The sequence below is a fragment of the Astyanax mexicanus genome, chromosome 4 (genome assembly GCF_023375975.1).
Source record: "Astyanax mexicanus isolate ESR-SI-001 chromosome 4, AstMex3_surface, whole genome shotgun sequence".
NCBI lineage: Eukaryota > Metazoa > Chordata > Actinopteri > Characiformes > Acestrorhamphidae > Astyanax > Astyanax mexicanus.
Genome location: NC_064411.1, coordinates 13699373 through 13712348, shown reverse-complemented (window position 1 = coordinate 13712348; position 12976 = coordinate 13699373). Strand labels below are relative to the sequence as shown.

The following is a 12976-nucleotide window of genomic DNA, read 5'->3' as shown; positions in this document are numbered from 1 at the left end:
TCCTGTGTGAATGCGCTGGTGATTTTTCTCCATGTTGGGACTTTGCTTTGTTTGTCTGTTAAATGTATCAACCAATTTCTGTGTTCTGGAGATTATTCGAGACGGCTTGTGCTTCACCTCTTTCAGCAGTTTATTATTGCTCTTAGTTAAATATCCTTTTTGTTGGTGGTGAGGAATTTCAGCAGAAAGCCCTGGAATATGTTAATTTCTGGAAAAAACAAAGACAATTTTAATTGCGTTTTAAAATAAAAGTAGGTCAATTAACCAAAAAGAATGACCTAAATCAGTTACACAATATGGAGAAAAATACTGGTACATCTTTAAATAACCATAAAAGCTTCTGTACTTTTATCCTATCATAAATGCATACACATTATAATATGAAGTTTTAGCTCGTTCTGCAGTAGACAGAAACTGTCTGTTGCTTTCCAGTACTGAATACAATGTTGTACTACTTTAATATCTCAGTCTACACTATACTGTACTATTTCATTTACAATAATCTGTTAATCTGTTTTAAGGCTCTAATCCTAGGGGATCAATAAAGGTGTATCACGTTTTATCTTCTAAATATATTTGTCTGTCTTGCAGCATATCTCTATTACTTTACTAGCTAGATTTAAAAAATATATAGAAAGCAGCCTGGCTGCCAGTGTCACACAGTATGATTTGCTTATTATTTAAAGTTTTCTATGGACAGTTTTTAAAATTTAAAGATGTAAAATTTCATATGTTTTTCAATATTTCAGAGAGAACGAGATGTTCTGACCTGAAGCACAAAAAGCTCAAATTAAGGAGATTGTTGGTTTGAATCTGACTATGTATCTTGTCTTCGGCTACTAGAGCTAATGTATCGGAATAGTCACTGCGCATTTCTCCAAGCATTAGAGTTGTGATTTTACTCGGAAATGCTGCATCAGCAGCAGTTCAAAAAGAGGCGGAGTCTGAATTCACATGTATCAGGCCTCAGTGTTGTAGGATGTAAGAGTAAGTTAACTTTATTCTGTGTTCTAAGAGCTCACAGTATGTTGGCTTGGAGCTACAGAGTTCACTCTTGTGCTATCGCAGTATTATGCTGTCAGTATCGGTAGTTCTATAAAAATATGCTAAATATGTTGAGAATACCTATATCTATTAAATAAACTAAATTATTTAAGCCCAGAATACCCCCAAAAAACTGTTGAGCTAATGAAATAAATCAAATATCTGGCAGGTAAGCATTACTAAAAATGTACTACTACTATTATGCAAAATAGCTTTAGCTTGACTCTTTCAGAGGCAGTCACATATTTCTCACCCTCTCCTCCCCTTATTTATCCTGCTTGGCTACTTCTGTCTAGTGCTGTGTACTGCTACCAAAGAGACCCTCCTCGTTTGAAGCTGGCTATGCGATGGACGCGTGGAAGAACTGCTGTGTCGTGTGCCTGGCGACTCTTTCCGTGGAGGACGCAGAGGATGTCTACTTGTTCGGCACATTGATTACTGGGATTCTGCTGATTGGATTGGGCATTTCCTTGGCGTATAGGAAAATTAACAGAGTTGGGACAGCTGTCCGAGGCCCCCAAAAGCTGCCCGACATGATTGATGCGGTGGGCAGAGCTGTGGGGACTCAGACTATGGCTTCTGGCCGCTACTTTGAAAACATCTTGGAGAAACAAGCAGCATTCAATGTAGGGTGCTGAAATAAAGAATGCATGATAAATTGGATAGTAAACTTGGTTGTGAGGATTTCTGAATTCAAACTTAATTTGATGAGTCTAAAAATCTAAGGGATGAGGAGCAGGAGGGCAGGAAAGCTTGAGTATGTGTGTGCGCGAGTGTGAGTGATAGAGAGATCTTTGACCGGGTCGGAGCTGGAAGTCTGAATCAGAGTGTTACTGCTGGACACCACAAGAGCGCGTCGTTCAGTCGTTTGGCCAGAAAACTAATCGGTGTGTTGGGTGGGGCAGGGCAGATTTTATCGGAAATTAGTGACTTATTTTGCTGACGTCGATAACAGTATGGCAAGCCATATGGGTCAGAATTCGCCTGGGTCTGACGGCGCTTAAAGCGTGCGTAATTCTTAAAAAACGCCGTCCAAAACGCCATTCAGGGCTTACTTTTACGCCTTGGAACAAACGCGAGGCGCCGCCAGGCGTTTAAGAGCGTGTGGCGGCGCCAGGCGCTTACATAACGCCACCACGCGTTTTCATAACACCTCCAGGCGTTCCATATGCAAAAACGGACGGAATATACATATCCCCTCCTTCTCCAAGCAGTTCAGCCCTCTGACTCTGTCAGGGAACTATATCTCCTGTTAAAATAAAAGCCCCCAAGTGCTTCAAATGTCTGCTGTGTTATTAGATGTGCTAGATTCCTGTATTTCTGGCTAAACGGGGCTTTGCAAAATGTAGTCCCTGATTAAAACATAACAAAATGTAATCAAATGTACTTATTTTTTATCAACTCTTTCATTGCTGGTCTATTTAGTAATCATGTTTAATTTGTCTGATGCCGCAAGACCTGAGCCAGCCAACACACACACACACACACACACACACACACTCTCTCTCTCGAAAGCGTTGGGGATTTTAATAAAACGCGCAATACAGAGACCACCACAGCATACAGAATGAATGCATAAATGGAGAAATTAGGAAATCAACCGGACACACAAAATCCAGCAACACATTTAGCAGATCTGTGTAGAGATTCTATACGTTTTAGGGTCACTCTTAAAAAAATAAAAACTGTTCACTATGAAATCATAATATTACGAATCATTCAGTATTCAAGGTATTCCTTAATTAAATTGTTTTTGATCATGGTACATCCTTATATTATTTTTTCCTTTCTGACTTCTTAAATAAATGCCCTTTTTGTATCGCTGCCCCTCAAACGGGCAGCGTGGGTCTAAAATGAGCCACATTCATTCTCTATGCTACTTCATGTATGGCTGTGTGGTTCTATGACATATTTTAGCAACGCATTAATTCCGTCGTTCAGAATTTAATTGACGAATTTATGAATGAGTGTTTCTTTAGCACAAATCTTCATTTTCATTCTCCTTACACAGGTTTACACACACGGGTCAGACACAACGCACATGAATTTACCATTTCACAGCTCAGCACAGCTCCCTCAGTACTGTTTTACGATAACATCACCTTAGAAAATATTTGATGCCACTAGTGAAAGATAACTGTATATAATATTTGATTAGGATTAGGTTACCATTAGAGTGAGAATATTACCTGTCAGAAAGTTACAAGTACTTATTATTAGATGTTGACATATTCTATTTTAGTTCCCTTAATATACTGTAGTACTGTACTTTGTTAGGCCATTTAGCTACAGGGTGTGTTTATAATAATGTTCTTGGTGACAGTAACTGAAATATTGTATTAATTTAAAGAATAAATTTTTTTAATAAAATAAATAGTACAGTCTAATATAGGATAATGATAATAATAATAATAATAATAAACGTTTTATATAGAACATTCAAACAAAACATCTGTAAATCTTTTGGATTTTGTAGTAGTAGTAGTAATAATAATAATAATAATAATAATAACACGCTTTAGCAATTGTGCCCATTTTTAAGAGCAGGCGTCCTACAGCGATCATATTTTTCCTGAATCCTAAATAAAAATGCAAAACATATGCATAATGCGTGCAGAGTAGAACATTTTCGCTTTGTTTAAGTGCGCAAACTAAAGTTTTTCCCGCACTTTATTTACCGCGGTGGTTACGGCAAAAAAAACCCCCAAAAAACAAAAAAAACATTTGGTTTAATTCAGGGCCGGAGTGGGCCCTTTTTTCAGCCCGGGAGTTTCATGCCCAAATCCAGCCCATTTTTTTCCATGGAGCAGGAATTTGAATAAATAAAACAGCAGCTAGATCATACAATGCCTTTTTATTACATACAAGTACAAGTATATGTTGGTAAGTTAATACCTTGAATACTGAATGATTCGGAATATTATGATCTCATAGTGAACAGTTTTTATTTTTTTAAGAGTGACCCTAAAACGTATAGAATCTCTACACAGATCTGCTAAATGTGTTGCTGGATTTTGTGTGTCCGGTTGATTTCCTAATTTCTCCATTTATGCATTCATCCTGTATGCTGTGGTGGTCTCTGTATTGCTTGTTTTATTAAAATCCCCAATGCCTTCGAGAGAGAGAGTGTGTGTGTGTGTGTGTTGGCTGGCTCAGGTCTTGCGGCATCAGACAAATGAAACATGATTACTAAATAGACCAGCAATGAAAGAGTTGATAAAAAATAAGTACATTTGATTACATTTTGTTATGTTTTAATCAGGGACTACATGTCGCAAAGCCCAGGTTAGCCAGAAATACAGGAATCTAGCACATCTAATAACACAGCAGACATTTGAAGCACTTGGGGGCTTTTATTTTAACAGGAGATATAGTTCCCTGACAGAGTCAGAGGGCTGAACTGCTTGGAGAAGGAGGGGATATGTATATTCCGTCCGTTTTTGCATATGGAACGCCTGGAGGCGTTATGAAAACGCGTGGTGGCGTTATGTAAGCGCCTGGCGGCGCCTCACGTTTGTTCCAAGGCGTAAAAGTAAGCCCTGAACGGCGTTTTGGACGGCGTTTTTTTAAGAATTACGCACGCTTTAAGCGCCGTCAGACCCAGGCGAATTCTGACCCATATGGCTTGCCATAATAACAGCCGCGTGTTTCCGCGTGGATTTGTTTACATGAGAGAGCGAGTCCCGCTGTGCTGCTCTCTCGCTGGCTCTCGCCGGATCTGTCAGACAGCGACATCTATCGGTTAGGAACTGTAGTGCAGGCAGAGTTCATGCAGCAGTGAGAGTGAGCGGTGACGGTGCCGCTATGCGCGCGCGCACACACACACAGCGGGAGTGTGTGTGTGGAGATGTGTTAGCTAGCGAACGGATTCGAGGCTAATTGGACTTTCTCAAAACTCAACAGCTTTAGAGAACGGATGGGCTGTGTTTTAAAGCTGCATTCCTCGGCTCCGGTGCGGGAGTATTTTGGCTTTAAGCCAAATGAGCGAGGAGAACCATCAACGCGAATCAGCCGGTATGTTTACAAGGTTTCACAACAGTGGAAACAAATGCTGGCTATATCACTAACCTGAGATCTTATTTAAAGCACAACCATCCAGTCCAGTTCATCCAGCTGAATAGTGAATATAAAAATTGCTCCCCAGAGAAATCCTGCCTTAAGCGCCACACGGTAAACATGCTGGAGTTTCTTGCTCAGAATTTGTCTGAAAGTTACATTACAAATACATTTATAGCAAGAGCTCTGGCCTGCTGAGCTATCTGTGTGTCTTTGATCATATGGACTAAGCTAATGTGTGTTTTACAGCATATACATATATGATCAGAAAAAGGAATCTGTGAGTGCCCATGTGTTCAGAGTTTTTTTTTTAATAATTAATGTAACTTAAATGTTAATTTCATCTATTTGTTGTTACTTTATTTTTTTAATAAGGGTCTGTTTAATATTTAGTGCAGTTTGTCAGAACCCAGGGTGGGTGTACTTTATTTGTTTTATTTATTTAGGATATTAAAATATTTTTATATTTGGAGCCCAATGTCTGCTCTTAATAATATAAAGTTTAACTGTAAAACGGTGTAATAATATTATGCTAGTATATTATTAATGTGGCACATTGTCTTAAAGCACCTTTGGGAGCCCAGAAGCAGGAAAAAAAGCATTTGTGGTGCTTTAAAATGAAACATTATCGTTTATCGCACTAATTTCTGTTATCATGACAGGCCTAGTTGCTGTTTTTTTTTTGGTGGGGTAATCAGTTTCGCGCTTTATCAAAATATTCTGTCTATTCCCCTAGTATAAAAAATGCTGCCAGAGAATGAAATAATGAATTTGTTTATTATGCTACTTTTATTAAACATTACCTAATATTGTTTGACATTTATATATTTACCAACATATTTAAAATACAGATGACATTTGCAATAAGTGTACATCAATTAACAATATGTACTTTTCTTATTTTCTTTTTATTGTAGTGGTTACTGCGGTTAACACTAAGCTGCAGCATAGAAATGCACTGCTGCTCAGATCCAGTACATATATGGCAACAACATATAAAACCGCCTACTGTATGGCTTTACATACGTCATTTTCTAGCGAATATAAAATACAGTTCTTAAAGTGTTATTATTAATTGTCTCTGCATTACCAGTAGAATCTTGTGCCACAAAAATACACATTAAAATAGATGTACATGAGCACATTTCACAAACATAAAAATATAGCTGAACATTATCAGAAATATATTAAAATATGAATGAAACACATACCTGGATGACAATATGTACTTTTCTTACTTCCGTTTTACTGGAGTGACACCGAGCTGAATAAATTAAATAAAAATCTCATTAATAATTAATAAATATTATTATTAATAAAAATAATAATAATAATAATAATAATAATAATAATAATAACAGGATTATCTGATATTCTGCTGGCACAGCTACAGACAGTGGAGGGAAAACTGAGCCTCGTGTTAGTCTCACTTAACTTCTAACAGAGAAGAGAGAAATAAGCTCATAAACTCTTAACTATTACCTAAATCAGTGAATTCTCTACAAAAACACTTTTTAATCGGTCTTATACTCGAATTAATAGCAGTATTTTTAACTTAAAACATGTTTTTAACCACTATTTATTCATAAAACACGGAGCTCAGCACCTACCCGCAGCACAGAAACACACAGACCGCTGCTGAGGTACGGTGGCTCAGAAAGACCAAACGTAGCGTAACTGCAGTTCACCACTAAACAGCAGGGGCCGCCAAAACTTCATTTAACAGCATTAAAGTATCTCATTTTATAAAGTTCATCTAAAACAAAGGTATTTTCTTACTCTGTTACACTTACAACAGTAATAAATGCTGTAAAATGATTAAGTTATGCTTCAGTTCATTCTTAGAAGACAAGTGCAGACATTATTAACCATTAAAATACATTAAACAAATGACTCAGATCATCATTAATTAACAAGATCTATTGCATTTGAAACATTAGTAATTTAGTAATATGTAATAATGTCTAAGGTATGGTAATTAAATAATGGATTGTTGGAATTGTGGACCATTTTTTAGAAATTCACTTATTCTGATGTATTTTCCTTCATAATACTGAATATTTTGGAGTTATTTTGGGTTAATGAAAGTGTGTAAAGTGTGTCCTGAATTTAAAATATATTAATATAGTTACAGCAGAACTGTATTACTGTGGTACACTTGCTATTCCACACTAATGGTTTTAACTGGGATTTCTTAATAAAACTAAGCTTAATAAAACAGCGTGGATAAAGATACTGCAATTTGCTAACATTTTTTTTATTTATATATTTTCAAACTATGTTTATCATCACAGTAAAATTGTGAGTTTTCTATTAAATCAGTAAGTTAATCAACATTACTTATAAAAACACTAGTGGCAGAGTGGAATTCCACTTTACAGAGTCTTACCTGACCCTTACCTCGCTACAATCATTTTCAAAACCAATTCTTTCTTTTTAAATGTAATATTTTATAGGCGGACTTTTATTTTGATGGGAAAGTCACGTGTCTTTCTGGCAGCTGTTCATGGAGTTGCTGCTGAACATCTCTGTGAAATGAGCAACAGTTGCTAATATAAAAGTCAGCTTGAAAATTTACATTTAAAAATAAAGAATTTGTTTTCAGAGGGGTTATAGCGAGGAGATGTTCAGGTAAAACAGTTAAGAAGTGGAATTGCATAAGAAGTGGATTTCTAAACATTTGTCTACAATATCTAAAATAAAATGTTAAATGACTTTAAACAAGACATTCACATATTACTAAATAACCAATGTTTAAAAATGTAGTAGATCCTGTTATTAATTATGATCTGAGCCATTCATTTAAGGAATTTTAATGGTAAATAATGTACAACCTTTTTAACACTGTGTATGTAATAAATGCTAAAGAGCTTTCACTTAATTGATCAATAGTACCATTTTGACTACCCCAAAGAGAAGCACTTACTCCTTGTATAAAAAAATTAATGCTTCACTTTGTGATGGTCACCATGGATATTTAAACAATTTTGTACTGACAAAATTTACCATGCAAGTTAACACTGTTCAAAAATGTACACTAAATTGATAAAACCTTTTTAACACTGTATGTAATAAATGCTAAAGTTGTACCAGATGGACTTGGTCCTCACTGTTGATGGTAAACTTCAAGTGATGCCCCAACTTGTTTGCACTTACATTTCAATTTAGGTAAGATGGCTACAGTTAGAGTGACACTCAGAGATAGTAGAGATAGAAATGTGCACCAGTTTATCAGAAAAATGTATTTCGTTGTTAGAGTCACTTCAAACTACCCCAACAAATAGCACTTACTAATTACTATGGAAAGGTCAGTGCTGTTGTTAGAGCACCAATTGTGACATTGATTCCAGTAGATACTTTTTTTTTTAATCTAAATTTAATTTAAAATTTTATGGTTACATTTTTTTGCATTTACCTTCTTGATGTCCTGCAGATTCTTGAAAAGGAGATCATACTGCAGCAGATCTTGTTTGTTGTTCACCTTGTCTAAAGTCTTACTATTTATGTATTCTGAAAGCTTTCCATAAATTGAGGTCATTCACAGCTCCTCCCTGTAAAATCACTCTCTGAATCACAATGGACCATCCCGATTTCTGTATAGAAGGGTACTTCACACTTGTAAAAGCATTTTAAACTTCATATTCAAATATCAGTTTTAAATGAATTAATTGAGTTTATTTGTTGATAGAATGGTAAAGAAAAAGTGAGGACCAAGTCCATCTGGTACAACTTTAGCATTTATTACATAAAGTGTTAAAAAGGTTGTATAAGTTTGGTGTAAATTTTTAACATTATTAATTTGCATGGTTTTTTCAGTACAAAATTGTTTGAATATCCATGGTGACCATCACAAAGTGAAGCATTGATTATTTAATACAAGGAGTAAGTGCTTCTCTTTGGGGTAGTCTAAATGGTACTATTGATCAATTAAGTGAAAGCTCACCTTATTCGGTTCATTTTCAGAAATCAAAGTTCAATATTCAACTTTACATTAAATATGGACTACATGATTTTATTTAGGGTTTATTGGTGTAAAGCACTCTTACATATTGAAAGAATCCTGAAGATTTCTTAGTTCTAATGGATGTTTTTATTGAAGAAAGTGTTGAAAAGAAATCTCCCAATTTCTACTTTAACCATAGTTCTGACCTTTGAGTAAAATTTGGTAAGTTCTATTTGTTGGGGTAGTTTTAAGTGACTCAAGCAACCAGAGGTGTTTGTCTTATATTTCTGCACAGAACCTGATATAAAATGGCAAAAGTATTCTCTAACATCAGTAACTTCTTCCTTTAATATGTACAAAAACAAATGTCTAAATTTGCTAATATTTTGTAGCAGAATGAGAATGCTTGCTGGACTAATTCTGGAAAAGTTAAAAAAAGTTTTTATAATTCTATGAACAAATACATTTTACTTTTAATTAATTTTACAATTAATTAGTTAAATTAAAACTGATATCTGCATATGAAGTTTCAAATTCTTTTACAAGTGTGAAGTACCCTTCTATACAGAAATCAGGATAGTCCATTGTGATGTCAGAGAGTGATTTTACAGGGAGTAAGTGTGAATGACCTCAATTTATGGAAAGCTTTCAGAATACATAAATAGTAAGACTTTAAACAAGGTGAACAATAAACAAGATCTGCTGCAGTACGATCTCCTTTTCAAGAACCTGCAGGACATCAAGAAGGTAAATGCAAAGAAAATATAACCATAAACACCTAATTAAACTAATAGTAGTTTGAATAACATGACTTACCCTATAGTTAGGAACTTATGTGTTCACAAAAGTGTTATTTTGCTACTTAAAGAAGACCTGTAAGTCACACGTTGAAGAAAGTACTGTTAGGTTGTTTACGTCGACTAGACGGACCAAATGATGACATTTTTCCTAACGTAACTCTAATGGTTAGGTAGTTAGGGAATATATTCACATACATGTCTTTGTTCACCGAAGTGATTTTTTGCAAATCACGTGCATCCTAGCACTTGTGCGACCCTAAAACGCTATTTTTGTTGTTTAATAGAAGTTGCGCTAGCCATATCATATGATGCCACATAAACATTAAATTTAGAAAACACATAAAAAAAATCTGTATTAAATTTCGAATATCTTATATCTATGAGAACACTTCTGACATTACTTTAAACGCCTTCTCTTTTTCAATGCGTTTTATTTTATTTTTGTTACTATGTACACTGTAGATTCTCACTGAAGGCATCAAAACTATAAATGAAAACATGTGGATTTATGTTCTTAAAAAAAAAAAAACTGAAATAACTGAAAACATGTTTTATATTCTAGTTTCTTAAATGGGTCACAAAGACACTGATAAAGTGGATAAATGGAGAATGCAAATTATAATCATTTATAATTATATATATATAATATATATTTTATTGTATTAAAAAAAATCTAAACAAAAACTCTTCCAAATAAATAGTTTTAATTTATTTCACAAAAGAAATAAAAATTGGCGCTAAAAAGCGGCCAATCAGACTTCTTTAGAGAGTTCAGCGCGCTGAAAGTGGCCAATCAGAATTCCCAGAGGATCCAACGCACAAAATAGCAGCCAATTATATTCCTCTAAGAGACGGAGGCGGGTCATGTTTTGGAAAGTGGGCGTTAACTCTGGTTGTGTTAACTCAGAAAAACTTCTCTGAGACGGAGATGGAGAGAGAGCTTCTGAGCAGACTGTTTCAGCTCGTAATATTAAGAACACTAACACTAGAAATCTCCAGAACTCAGCGTTTTTAATCAGAAACAATCAGTAAAGAGCTGAGTGCCGCTGCTGAACCTGTGGATCTACCGTGTGGAGTAAGGGAGGAAAGTTCTCTGACTGTGAGCAGCCCAAACGCTCCTGTTTAGCCCTGGGGAACCTGAAGGTGGACGGAGAACTCTGCTTCAAACTGCGTCTAAAATATGGTGTAAGAACACCGGGAGAGATTCGGTGAGTGTTAAAACACAGAAAAGTGTGTTTTTAGACTGAAATAGCCAAGAGTAAATAGAGCTGTAAAATAGCGCTAATTAGCCTAGCGGCTAACGCCACTCACTATGCTAAGCTAATGCCATTGAGTGCATTACAAACAGCTAAGCTAATACTGCTAAATAATCTGTGGGAGAAGCTGTATTAATGTGTATGAACAACTGTGGGGAAAATAGCACTTATTAAACTGTATTCAGAGTATTTGGGTATTGGTTTTGTAATAATACTGCTGAATGTAAAGCTATTGCTAAGCCACAGACATGTGAATGTAATTGTGTGAACAGTAGAGATTATATGAGTTACTCAGACACTGTTTTCATGTAACTTAAACAGGTCAGTTTTTTTTCTTGATAATTGAGTGGATTGAACTTTTGATATAACAGAACATGAGAAGTAAATTTATTTTATTTAAAGATTTGAGATCTGTGAAAAAAGGGAACAGTTTATTGGTTACTGACGTATTTATTTTGTCATTTGATTTGTACGGTGGCCGAGAAAGCCCAACGCAGTGCAAATTGAAAAGCGCTGCAAAAGCACAAAACACATCCATCAAAATTACAACACAGGCGCAGCAAATAGAAAAACGCGCTGCAATTACAACCACAACACAACGGAATTTCCCGGGGGACCTTAAAAGATGCTGTACCAGCTAAGCTGTGTCTTCAGTAAGTCTCGGACTTCACTATGTGTACAAAGGACAATAAGTGGCAAACAAGGCGTTTTGTGAAGCAGAACTTTTAATAATATGCACACAACCGTGGTGATCACAGGTAATAAACATAACTTACTTTTCAGAAGCTTGTTTGCCACTTATGGTCCTTTGTACACAGCTGGTACAGCATCTTTTAAGGTCCCCCGGGAAAATTCCTTTGTGTTGTGACTCACTTCCGTTGTGTTGTGGTTCTTTTTGCAGCGCGTTTTTCTATTTGCAGCGCATTTTTCTATTTGCTGCGCCTGTGTTGTAATTTTGATGGATGTGTTTTGTGCTTTTGCAGCGCTTTTCAATTTGCACTGCGTTGGGCTTTCTCGGCCACCGTAGATTTGTGATACACTTCTGTTTTATTTTATTCACTGATTGTTGTTATTTTGTAACAATTAAATGTATGCTTTTGGTTTAATTGATCTAAATATTTAATCTGAAGGATTCTTAAATAGGTAATACATTTCTAACTCTGAAACTAGACTACTAAAATAAGTGTAATAATGACAGGGAACCTAGAAAAGAAGAAAGTTATTAGCAATTAGTTAGTTAATAAAATAACTGTAAATAGTCTGTAATTATTAGTAACAGTTAATACTTACCAAGGTTAAATAAATGAATCTGTGGAACAAGAAATGGGTGTTTAGGTTTGATTGATACTTTCACTGAAAGGTTAAAGTTGGAACTGAAAGTGAATATTTACCTGTGGTTTGGTCATTGAGATTTTTTTTTTCTGGGGAAAAATACTTTGTATGCCCCTTTGCCTTCACTCTGTGGTCCAGCTCACCCCAAACCATCTGATTGGGTTCAGGTCCAGTGACTGTGGAGGCCAGGTCATTTTTTGTTAAAGTACAAAACTCCACATGTGTTCATTCATAGTTTTGATGCTTTCAGTGAGAATCTACAATGTAAATAGAAAATAAAGTAAAACTCATTGAATGAGAAGGTGTGTCCAAACTTTTGGCCTGTGCTGTGTATATATAAAATAAATAATTGTTACTGCGCAAAAGCGAACGTGACATCAGAGAGCAGAAGGAGGATTAGCGAGGCACAGCTAATGGCTCAATTGTGCCCTGTTATTCCTTAAAAACAAGAATTAGCTTATAATGCTTAATCCACCTTCTTTCCAGAAATTGGCACATTTTTGGTTAGAGGACACAATGAGGCACCAGCAGTGCCCTATTTGCCA

At 35.6% G+C, this 12976-nt stretch overlaps 2 protein-coding genes across 29 annotated transcripts in view; both read left to right on the top strand.

Annotated features, from left to right (window-relative positions):
• LOC111188496 (NACHT, LRR and PYD domains-containing protein 12) overlaps positions 1 to 12976 on the top strand; it is a 233180-nt gene that overhangs the window by 123090 nt on the left and 97114 nt on the right. The gene's annotated exons all lie outside the window — the stretch shown is intronic.
• The window catches only part of LOC125801238 (uncharacterized), a 151099-nt gene continuing 148804 nt past the window's right edge, over positions 10682 to 12976 (top strand). Inside the window, exon 1 of the mRNA XM_049477652.1 lies at positions 10682 to 11051. The gene's annotated coding sequence lies outside the window, so the exon portion shown is untranslated. The remainder of the gene's footprint in view (positions 11052 to 12976) is intronic.